The sequence below is a fragment of the Solanum stenotomum genome, chromosome 2, assembly GCF_019186545.1.
Source record: "Solanum stenotomum isolate F172 chromosome 2, ASM1918654v1, whole genome shotgun sequence".
Taxonomy (NCBI): Eukaryota; Viridiplantae; Streptophyta; class Magnoliopsida; order Solanales; family Solanaceae; genus Solanum; species Solanum stenotomum.
Window position 1 is genome coordinate 25,844,844 of NC_064283.1, and position 12,304 is coordinate 25,857,147.

Sequence of the window (12,304 nt, forward strand, 5' to 3'; positions counted from 1 at the left end):
ATATATATATATATATATATATATATATATTTCAATTCTAAATTTCATATTATATCATAATATACATATTAATTCTCATATTTGCTATCAAGTATTGGAGTTCCAAATTACAAGTAACAACAAACTAAGAGCTTAAAGAATCGATTATAACGTCTGTTATTAACGCAAACATTTCGTACATTCGTTTCATAATATTTAGATTTTATTTTTCGCAATTAATTTTTGTGTTATTATTATTTTTATATTACACTTTACATTTAATAAAATATTTGTTCTAGCAAAAAATATACCGGTAAAGGAAAAGAGAAAGAAGCAAACACCTTTAGTAAATTATTTAATTTTAATAAAAAAATTGTAGAGAAAAAAATAAAAGTAAATGTGGTGGTACTACATCTAAATCAATGTCTACAGTTAGATTTAATACAAATGATTATACTTATGTTGATGATACTTATTATGATATTGATTCAAATGTTCAAATCGATCATGAAATTTTAGAACGATGTTATGGTAATATGAATCCTAATCTTGATGAAAATTTAGGTGAAGAAGTAGAAGTTGATTCAGGAGAAGATGAATTAGAAGAAACACCTACTAGTCTGGTGACGGAAGTTCCAACTGAAACTACAAATCCAACGGAGCAAAATTATGGACCCCTCCCCCTTATACCTCCTACAAGGGAGAAGGTGAAGTATCAACGCCCTAAAACTTCTATTATGTGGCAATTTATGACTTTCGATAAGCAAAACTCTATTGCTATTTGTAATAAGTGTAAGCAACCTTTTAAACATAAACAAGGTGGAGGTCAAGGTGGGACGTGGGGGGAGGGGGGTTAAATAAACATTTATTATCTTGTGTGCCGATTGAATATAAAGAAGCTAAAGCTTTAGCAGATAGAAAAAAAGGAATTCAAGTTAATGATGTTGATATTAATATTAATCAATCGGTAGGGGCTTCTAACATGGTTCAAGGAACATTAGATCCTTCTAACCCCAGTGGTCCACTAACACAACGTAAATATAATAAGGAAAGAGATGGCAAAAATTTAGCTAAGATGGTTTTTGTTTGTGGTTTGCCCTATAATTTTCCTTCACATCTCGGTTTTATTGAATATATTCAACAAACTTATAATCCTTCTTTTAAAGGTGTTTCAAGAAATACTGTTAAAGCTGGTGTTTTGTTATATCAAGATAAACATTGTCAATTTCTTCGTTGTTTGTTTAGCATATTAGATTGTAGAGTGTCTATAACTTCGGACATGGGTCGTAGTGTTAATGGACATGATTATTTAACTATTACAACACATTGGATTGATCATAACTGAAATTTGCAAAAATGAATCTTAAGTTATAAAGAATGTATAGAGAAAAAAACTCGTGCATATTTAGCTTTAAATATTTTGAGCGTTTTAGATTATTACATGTTTTTAGATAAAGTAATGTATGTCGCATTAGATAATGCATCTAATAAAATAAACGTTGTTCGTATGTTAAAAACCAGATTATGTGCAATTGATATTAATGCTTTTTATGTTAGATGTGTTGCACATGTATTAAACTTAGTTGTACAAGATGGTATTTCATTATTTGATTGTGGTTGTATGAGAATTGAATATGTTGTTGCATGGATTTTTTATGCTCATAGACCTGCTAGAATTAGGGAATTTAACGAGAGTTGTGTACTATGTGATATGCCACGAAGAAAAATTCCAAGACATATTAAAACAAGGTGAAATTCTTTTTACGAAATGCTTTCAGTTGCTTACGAATATAAAGGACCCACACAAATGGTGTTTAATGCTCATAATGATGACCCGTTAGATAGAATTTGTGAAGAAGATTGGGAAGAAACTAATGAACTATTAGAATTTTTAAGACTTTTTTATTATACTACAACCATGTTTTCTGGAATTTTGTAATGACCCTAAAGGTCATTTTTGGAAATTTTCATGAAATGACCGTTTTACCCCTCACGTTAGTTGCCCCGAGTCCTAATTGTTGTATTTTCGAAGTTGGTTTGGAGGAAAATTGATGAAAAGTTGAGTTTTTGGAAAGTTGAGTTTTTAAGAGTTAAAGTTTAGTTAAAAGTGCTATTTCGAGTCATTTGGAGTTTCAAGACTCGAATCTGATTTTCGTCGATTCCAGCAGTTTTAGAATGTCGAAACAGGTCTATGAGAATTTACGGAGTCGAATTTGGAGTTAAAACGAAGATTTGAGGTCCTAAGTTGCTAAAATTGTGAAATTTTGATCAAGAGTTGACTTTGGTCAACAAACGAGGTTCCGGTGCTCGAAATGGAATTCCGATGGCACCGTTGGATTCAGGGGGTGATTCTAAGTTTAGAATGAGTCTTGGTTGAATTTTTAGAGGCCCCGAGTGCGTTTCGAGTTTTTGAGCCTAAAGTTAGTTTCTTGATGCCTTATTGGATACCGGGTCAAGGAGACCTCAAATTCAAATTCCGACGATTTCATTGAGTCCGAAATGTCATTTTCAAGCTAGTAGCATATTTGGTTTGTGTTCGGGAAGTGCCAAATGAGTTTTGGGTGAGCTTTTAAGTTTCTTGGATGCTTTGATACCATTTTTGTCACACCCCAAATTTGGATGTGATGGCACGTGTCCATTTCCCACCTGACACGTCAGCCTAACCCAACCATAATGATAGAGAAGTAGAAATACGAGAATAAAAGATAATAAATAAGCGGAAGACTTTAATTAAGACTCAACACTACCCAGAATTTGGTTGTCACATGTACAAACCTCTAAATACAAAATTCGAATAAAAATATACAAGTCTCAGAGTATAGTTCTCGAATAGAACAAAAATGAAAGTAAAGATAACTCAAGGGCACGTCTGCAATGAACCACTACCTCTCGAGTATGTCCCGAAGCTCAATCTGCTAAAGAAAATACTAAGTCGAATCTGAGAGAGCTGTCAACCTACACAATTGTGTAGAAGCAAGGGTGAGTACCGAAAACCATAAGTACTCGCAAGTAACTCTAAACTAAGCAAAACTAGCAGCTACAAACAACTTCTTTCAATCCCAACCGAACCACCGAAACTTCAATCTAGCAGCAAACCAACCAACCTATACTAAACAGATCATATTCAACAGCCATAACCAACACTATATCCTCATCAACCTCAGATCAACAAATAAGAGCAAGCAGATCAAATTCCACATAAGAAGGGTAAACCGATACAATCCACACATCACAGACAAAGATAAGGCAAATGCGATGCAAAATGCAATAATGATATCATGTAGTCGTGATGCATGTCTGTCCTACGATACACATATGTTGACGTAATCAGTCCGCGCTGAATACTCAAATCAAAACCCATGGGGGCCACACATGGACCATGTATCACCGCCGGAACCAGATCCCATCGGCATCCAAATCGCTAGCCGGAGCTAGTCCATCTCATATATCTCTAGCCGGAGCTAGTCTCAACTGTGTCTCATATCCATCCATCCTCATATCAGTGTCTCAGAACTCATGCAACAGATAGTTCACACATGGGATGAATAATGAATATGCACATGTCATCAATCACAATCATATCACGATCACATCATAGTATTACACATCATCTGTCTCAATCACAACCATATCACGACCACATCATAGTATTACACATCATCTGTCTCAATCACAACCATATCATGACCACATCATAGTATTACACATCATCTGTCTCAATCACAACCATATCACGACCACATCATAGTATTACACATCATCTGTCTCAATCACAACCATATCACGACCACATCATAGTATTACACATCATCTGTCTCAATCACAACCATATCACGACCACATCATAGTATTACACATCATCTGTCTCAATCACAACCATATCACGACCACATCATAGTATTACACATCATCTGTCTCAATCACAACCATATCACGACCACATCATAGTATTACACATCATCTGTCTCAATCACAACCATATCACGACCACATCATAGTATTACACATCATCTGTCTCAATCACAACCATATCACGACCACATCATAGTATTACACATCATCTGTCTCAATCACAACCATATCACGACCACATCATAGTATTACACATCATCTGTCTCAATCACAACCATATCACGACCACATCATAGTATTACACATCATCTGTCTCAACATCAATGTCTGTATCAATCATAGCCTACTCATGCTCTTCTATCCCCTCAATATCAGTTATCACATGACTTATTCAACAAATTCAAGTCACATATAACACATTTAGCTCGTTTTATTCCCCATCTTTCATTTACAACAATTTCAATCAACAAATAAAACCCATCCTCAATCCCCATTACTCCCCAACACAATTAGGAAAGTAGTCATGCGTAGTCTAAGAGTTTTACAAAGTTTGGAAGCCACTTGCCTTAAAACGAACTCCAAAAGTTACTTGACTTGAGCCTTTCCTTTCCGAGTATAATCCGGATCACGATAATCTATTCAAACAATTATTCACAATCACAATTCGAGTCCAATGACACCAAAATCAAGAAATTTAGGGAAAAAGGGCAAAACGGTCCAAAAGTCTCATACCGGAAAACGATACCCAAATCTGGAAATTTTTGATGTAAAATGATCCTTAAAGTATTTGGAAGCTAATGGTGAAAACCAATTTGAAAACGGAGTTGAAATCAATTCACAAACTCAATTTGAAGGAAAATCCACGTTCTTGAAGAAGCCTAAAATATTCGGATCCGAAACCCCGACTCGAAAATGAAATATCTCTTGAAAAACATCTTACCCATGCTTAGATAAGTTCAAATATGAAATTTCATCAAAAACGGAGTTAAGATCGACCTTGAAATTCTCAATTTATCAAACTTTAACTTTACCGGGAAAGTCCAAATTGTACGCGGTTAATATGATGAAAATAATCGATGAATCAATAATTTTATGTTAAAATCAGTTTACCCATAACATAAGGATCGTAAATATACCTTTTTCATCAAAAAGGGAGTCCAAATCGATAAAACCCCAATTTTTCCCAAGAGATTTACGGATAGGAAAAAAAACCAGATAAAGAAATTATGAGAAAATGTCGAATTGAAGATTGAATACTAACCCTCATATTAATTCAAGAAGAAACCCGTAAGAATCACTCCATTCCGATCTCTAGAACTCCCGATATGCTCAAAATACCAAATGAACACAGTCTGAGATTTTTATAACAGTACATGGCTGTTATGCACCAGAAAAACAGCAGTTAATCTTTCACTAAAAAGGCCGTAATTTCCTCATACGATAGTGAAATGACCCGATTCTTTTTTGTAAATGTCTTAAATAATGATACGGACCTGCTCGTTCAATCGGAGCTCAATTTCATGCTCGTTTGCCCAGTCAAATATCATTTCTACTCGGTAAACAATTATTTCTTATTTGCGATAAAAGTCCAATCTCGGGTTAGCGAAAATGCACCAAAATTTGCAGATAAGTCCTATAATTCATGCTCAAAATTTCAGAACCTTCGGAATAATTTTTCGACCTTTAAAACTAATAATGAACCCTTTAGTTGCCACAATTTGCTGAAATAGTGTCAAAGCATCCAAGAAGCTTAAAAGCTCACCCAAAACTCATTTGGCACTTCCCGAACACAAACCAAATATGCTACTAGCTTGAAAATGACATTTCGGACTCAATGAAATCGTCGGAATTTGAATTCGAGGTCTCCTTGACCCGGTATCCGATAAGGCGTCAAGAAACTAACTTTAGGCTCAAAAACTCGAAACGCACTCGGGGCCTCTAAAAATTCAACCAAGACTCATTCTAGACTTAGAATCACCCCCTGAATCCAACGGTGCCCTCGGAATTCCATTTCGAGCACCGGAACCTCGTTTGTTGACCAAAGTCAACTCTTGATCAAAATTTCACAATTTTAGCAACTTAGGACCTCAAATCTTCGTTTTAACTCCAAATTCGACTCCGTAAATTCTCATAGACCCGTTTCGACATTCTAAAACTGCTGGAATCGACGGAAATCCGATTCGAGTCTCGAAACTCCAAATGACTCGAAATAGCACTTTTAACCAAACTTTAACTCTTAAAAACTCAACTTTCCAAAAACTCAACTTTTCATCAATTTTCCTTCAAACCAACTTCGAAAATACAACAATTAGGACTCGGGGCAACTATCGGGAGGGGTAAAACGGTCATTTTATGAAAATTTCCAAAAATGACCTTTAGGGTCATTACATTATTCACCACTAAAAATCATGTTCGTCCTCGAACATAAAGTAGAAGAAGGCAAAAATACTCGACGCTATCAACCCCGAGGTGAAATTTCCGAACTCAATAATTACTACTCCAAACGAACCCATTCTTAAACCTTATCCCAAAAATCCATAAAAAGGATTCCCAAATCAATCTTGACAACTTAACCCTCAAAGGGTTATTTCAAACCACCGACTAACTCAAAGACTGAATCTGAATCTAAGATCTCAAAACCACAACATATTTACCATGACAAACCCCTAATCATGTAACCACGAGAGAAATTTCGGAATCAATAACCACAGAAAAATCAAGGATGAACCTAAATCAGTCACCAAGCTCTCACAACACACGAACCATCACCGACTCTAGAAAAAATTCCATTCTCATTACCACATTTCCACAAGTCTGAGTCATACTAATCTGATGCATATCCATCGAGCACCCATCTTGGAATAATCACGCTTATCTAACCCACAGATAGAAATGATCAAGTATCCAACTGATGATCGACCCATCCAAGCATATAAAACCTCTAAGGATGCCACCAAAACACTGAAGTAGGATCCGTAATTGTAGACAACTCCAGCAACGGAAGAACTAGGCCCACGGGCCACCTAAGCATCGAACCACACCTAGCTAAACCATACATACAGGGGCAAGATAAATACCAAAATAGCCAAAAACTGTAGCCACATACGGTAGCCTCTCTATACCTTTCCAAAAGCAAGATGACACTTGTAGAACTTCCGAAAACCTTCCACCACCCCAATACCACATCGAACCCACTATCTCTGAATCGGCCCACCCACACAAGTATTCTATTCTGCCAAGAGAGCATGAATCGGTCCATCCGATTCACCACTAGGCATCCACCCACAAAAGTAAAAACACGTCTGAACATAGACAGAGAATCATAATCCAAAACCATGTCTGAAATGAGGTAGGTGGTCACATAAGAATATACAAAACCGAAATTGAACAACCCAAGATATCCCTTCCACGATGTCCATAACACACCTTCCCATTCGTCTGACTTCACAATCAGCCAGTCCGGCCTCATAACAATCATAGACATACTCAATTTATCCATTTTCTCATACTCTTTACAATAATCCATTAAAGCCAACAATATCAATACTACCAGAACATCATAGTCACACCGGCCAGTTACTTTACCCTCAGATGGCTACTAGTATCCAGTCATTCTTAGAAACACATCGTTGCTTCCAAAATTTTGAATTATGGTCCTTCCTCCTTCCATTGAAGCATTCCACGATCGATATGGGTCTCACCCAATCGCTAATAATCCAAGTTCTAAATGTCATAGTACCTTTTCATTGAGATAGAACTATTGAATCACGACCAATATCGATTACACGCGATCCTTTACTTACCCAGCTTCAACTATTATTCAAACCATCATATATCTCATGCCGAAACTTGAAGCAGTTCTTGGTCACTCCAATAATTCCGTATACTATGAGCACACAACCTCTATTTACCATCAAGGATCTATGTAACGCGTTACAACAGTCTGGATAATTCCATAAATAGAGTTATCAACCCAGTTCAAAATCCTCAATAACCATGTAGAGCTATAAGTCCTTCCGGTTGGACACTCGTAAGCCACCTACCATAAGCTGAACAATTCAAACCAATTCAAAAACTGCAGAATTCCTCATACATCAACGTTTACCACCAACACCAATACCAAGTGTTCAGAAAGTAGCTGATAACACATCATACATTTGTGCTGAACCAGTCCACCTTGCATTGTCATATCTAACATAAAAGCAGAAATTTACACAATCCTCAACTTCAAACTAAGGATCTACACGTGATGTCTTATTCCTTCACATCTCTTAACTTATATCCATCGCGCAAGACTCTTGTTCTTCCCGTAAATCATTTATCATTATAGTTTCTTGGCCAAACATCCACCGCATATTACCTTTTACCTTAAGTCAAACTTCTCAAATGAAACTTCATCGAACTCTTCTACAATCACAAGTATTTAACTGCTACAACTCAAACCATGCAAAAGTCCTTCCAATGGCTAAAAAGTTGATACAACCAATCATCTCTTACCTTGCCAACCCACATCTTGACAAAACCAACCCGATTCCTTTTTAATCGTACCTTCTCGCTAAAATCCTTAATTGCCTTTACACGAGTATACTTGTTAAAACTTTCTTCATCCATGGCTTATTGTTGCCCATTTCTTTTGACTCATCATGAAGTCATTAGTTCCCAATATAATCATGACCACCCAAGGGTCGTACCTTGTCCTAGAAACAAGACAGGATCGATTCACTCGATCCACCACTATAACTTTCCTTATAATTAATGCTTAACTCAAGCGTTCATAGTAGCAACCACTTGATTTCTCAATCGAGAATGCAACATCAACCTTCTGACCCGATTAGGTGAAACAGCTGACAACTCAGATTTCTCCGCTTCCATATATCACTAGTACCACATCATGAACAACCGCTAAATCCACCACTAGAAGACATCAGATCCATTGAGAAGGTCGTACTCAAACAACCTGTTCATTTACACTCATTAAATAGTTGCAAAACATTACCAAAGCACTTCAGTCTCCGGCCGAAAATGATATGCACAATTTCGTAAGCCCGATCGATGGCAGAAACAACATAGCCCATAACCCTAACCAAGATAACACGAGTACCGTCGTAGTCGCCGTACAATGACCCTGTAATGATATACACCCACACTATAAAACCACCGTAGAACTTCTGATTTTGGTTGGTGCAACTTCATCATCATAATATACTACGCAATCCATTCCCTTATGACGAACTTCACAAACTGTAGTTTCCAAAGTCGCAGCACTCTCAACATAGTCATTCTCTTACTTACACCATTCTTCATTGTCTAGCCACTTCCGTCGTATAAGTCACACAAGCACTATTCTCGTTGTTGAATAAATGACCGGAGAAATAAGACGTTCCTGAAGTCTCTTAATAAATGTTCATCTTCCAATACCATAAACTCAAAACACATCCCTTGGCCATAACCTTACTCACTCGTCTCGAAGAGAATTTCATGTCTGATCACACTTCCTTTCCACAAGCCTATCACCTCCGCATCAAAACCAAATCTAACACTAAAATCACGCGATGACACCTAAACTCGCACCCACACAGGACTAACCACGAGCCATTACAATGAGAGAGAGAACAGAGTGAAGTGATAAGAATTAGATCGGACCAAGGACGCACGATAGAGAATCAAGTAATAAAGATCTTTCCTAAAAGTCACCATAGCCTCTCGAAGATAAGTACAAACGTCTCCGTACCGATCCTCGAGACGCTACTTAGACTTGGCTTGTACACGTGAGACCTATGAACTTGGGGCTTTGATACCATTTTTTGTCACACCCCAAATCCGGTGGGAAATGGACACGTGCCATCACATCCGGATTTGGGGTGTGACAAATTTATTATCCTACTATTTCATCAGCATTAATAAATATTTGTGCTATTACAATTTAATTTTCTAAATATAAAAAAATTGAAAAATTTAGAGTTACAATTGAAGGTATGATTGAAAATTTTTTTTAGAAATTTCTATTCCTCAAATTTATTTAACTGCTACTTTACTTAACCCTCAATATAAATTACGAGGTGTGCAGGGACTTGTTGATACTTTTTATGATACTTTAGAAATTTTACCAAAAGAAATTCCAACTTGTGAAATGTGTAAGTCTAGCATAAAAGTAGAAGCAAAAATTTTGTATGAAAAATATAGAAATATAGGAAATACTAAAGGAGAAGTTGGTCAAACTTCTAATCCTAAGACTAAAGATCGAATTGATAGTTTTATGCGAGGTTTTCTTGGTCTTAATTCTACTAACCGTGATGATTTTGAAGAATATCTTAATAAGTCTTTAGAAACAGTGGATGACGACGATGGTAATGTAGAAATATTAGCATGGTGGAGGAGACGGAGCGTTGCATTTCCAATTCTGAGCAAAATGGTTCGTGATGTTCTAGCTATTCAAGCTTTATCAGTTGCATCGGAGGCTACTTTTAGTGCGGCAAGGTTTCAACTTGGCGATCATAGACATTCATTGGCGGAAGAAAGTTTGGAAACATCAGTTTTATTTAGAGACTGGTCAACGCCGAGAGGAGGAATTATAATTTGCCAAAGTTAAGTTCCAAGCAGGAAGCTTGGATTAATGCGGTAATTGGATCTAGTGACGATGAATTAGAGTCACAAGAGTTTCTAGCAAGTTTGTCAACACCGGAGGATGTTACCGTCGATATGGTACGACAATTATAATTATTTTTTTGTAGAGAATACAAATATTAGATTACATCCAAGAACTAATTGAAAAAGAACCCTTCCTAGAAGGTGGCTGCGTAAATTAGTTACTCCTCTAATATTTGTAACAAATATTAGTTTTACATATGAGAACTTATTCAAACAGAACCCTTCCTAGAAGGTGGCTACGCATATTAGTTACTCCACTAATATTTGTAAATTGTAACTTCTAAGTTCTAAGTTGCAATTAGATTTTAATTAAATAAATTTAAAGGCTTTATTCAAGTCTTTTTTATACAACTATTGTCTTGCATTTTAATTTTAATATATACATACATATTTACATATATACTAAACTAACTTTAAAATACTTAATTTAAAAATTGAAATTTGAAATCTGAAATTTGAAATTTCAAGTTTAAATTACTTTAAAATATTTAAAATACAAATTTGAACTTTCAAGTTTGAAATTTGAAAGTTGAAATTTGAAATTTGAAAATTTGAAAACTTAAGCATTTTTTATTAGCTAAAAATGTTACTGAAAACCAAATAAACTAAAAATGTTATTCAATAACATATAATTTCAATACAAATAAATAAACATATAAAAAATAAAAAATCCCACGTCCCGTCCCGCCAAATCCCGTCCCATCCCGTATATATAGTGGAACGGGATGGGACGTATTTTTGTCCCGCCAATCCCGGTCCCCCCAATTATGGTCCCGGCCAAATCCAGCCAAGGGCGTCCCCTGTCCCGTCCCGTCCCACAGTCCCCGTCCCCTTGCCATCCCTAATCACTATGGATTTTGTTATGGGTTTGCCTACAACAGTGGGTGGTTATGACTCAATTTGGGTGGTTGTTGACATGTTGACCAAGTCCACCCATTTCATCCCAGTTCGGGTGAAGTATACGACAAAGAAGTTAGCCAAGCTTTATATTAGTCAGATTGTGCGACTACATGGAGTCCTAGTTTCTATTAACTCTAATCTAGGGTTTTTGTTCACTTACCATTTCTAGAAGGCATTACAGCACAATATAGTTTAGATATGAGTACAATTTTTCACCCTCAGACATATGGTCAGCCCGATTGAATGATTAAGGTGTTGGAGGATATGCTTGGTGCTTGTGTGGTCAATTTTGGTGCTAGATGTGATAGACATTTGTCCTTAGCAGAGTTTGGTGACAACAATAGTTACCATTCTAGTATTCAGATGGACCCATTTGAGGCGTTGTATGGCATATGGTGTAGATATCTGATCGGGTGGTTTGATTCAGCTAAGATGGACTCTTTGGATACAAACTTGCTTAGAGATGTTATAGACCAGGTCCGTATGATTCAGGATAGACTATTGATAGCCCAGAGTCGACAGAAGAGATATGTACATCGGAGATCATGTTTGGCTTCGAGTGTCACCCATGAAGGGTGTGATGAGGTTCATCAAGAAGGGAACACTTCGACCTAGATTCATTGGACCTTTTGAGATCTTGAGCCAAGTGGAAGAGTTAGCCTATAAGTTGGACTTCCCACCTAGCTTATTAGTTGTTCACCCTATTTTTCATGTCACCATACTTTGAAAGTACGTGCCAAATGAGTCTCATGTACTTTCTCTTGATTCAATCGAGTTTGGTCCAGACTTATATTTTGAGAAGGATCTTATAGCCATTTTGGATAGGCAGGTCCAGCAGCTTAGGACCAAAGAGATTGTTTCACTGAAGGTGCAGTAGAAGCATTGCTCAGTTGGTGAGGCGACTTGAGAGACAAAGTTACATATG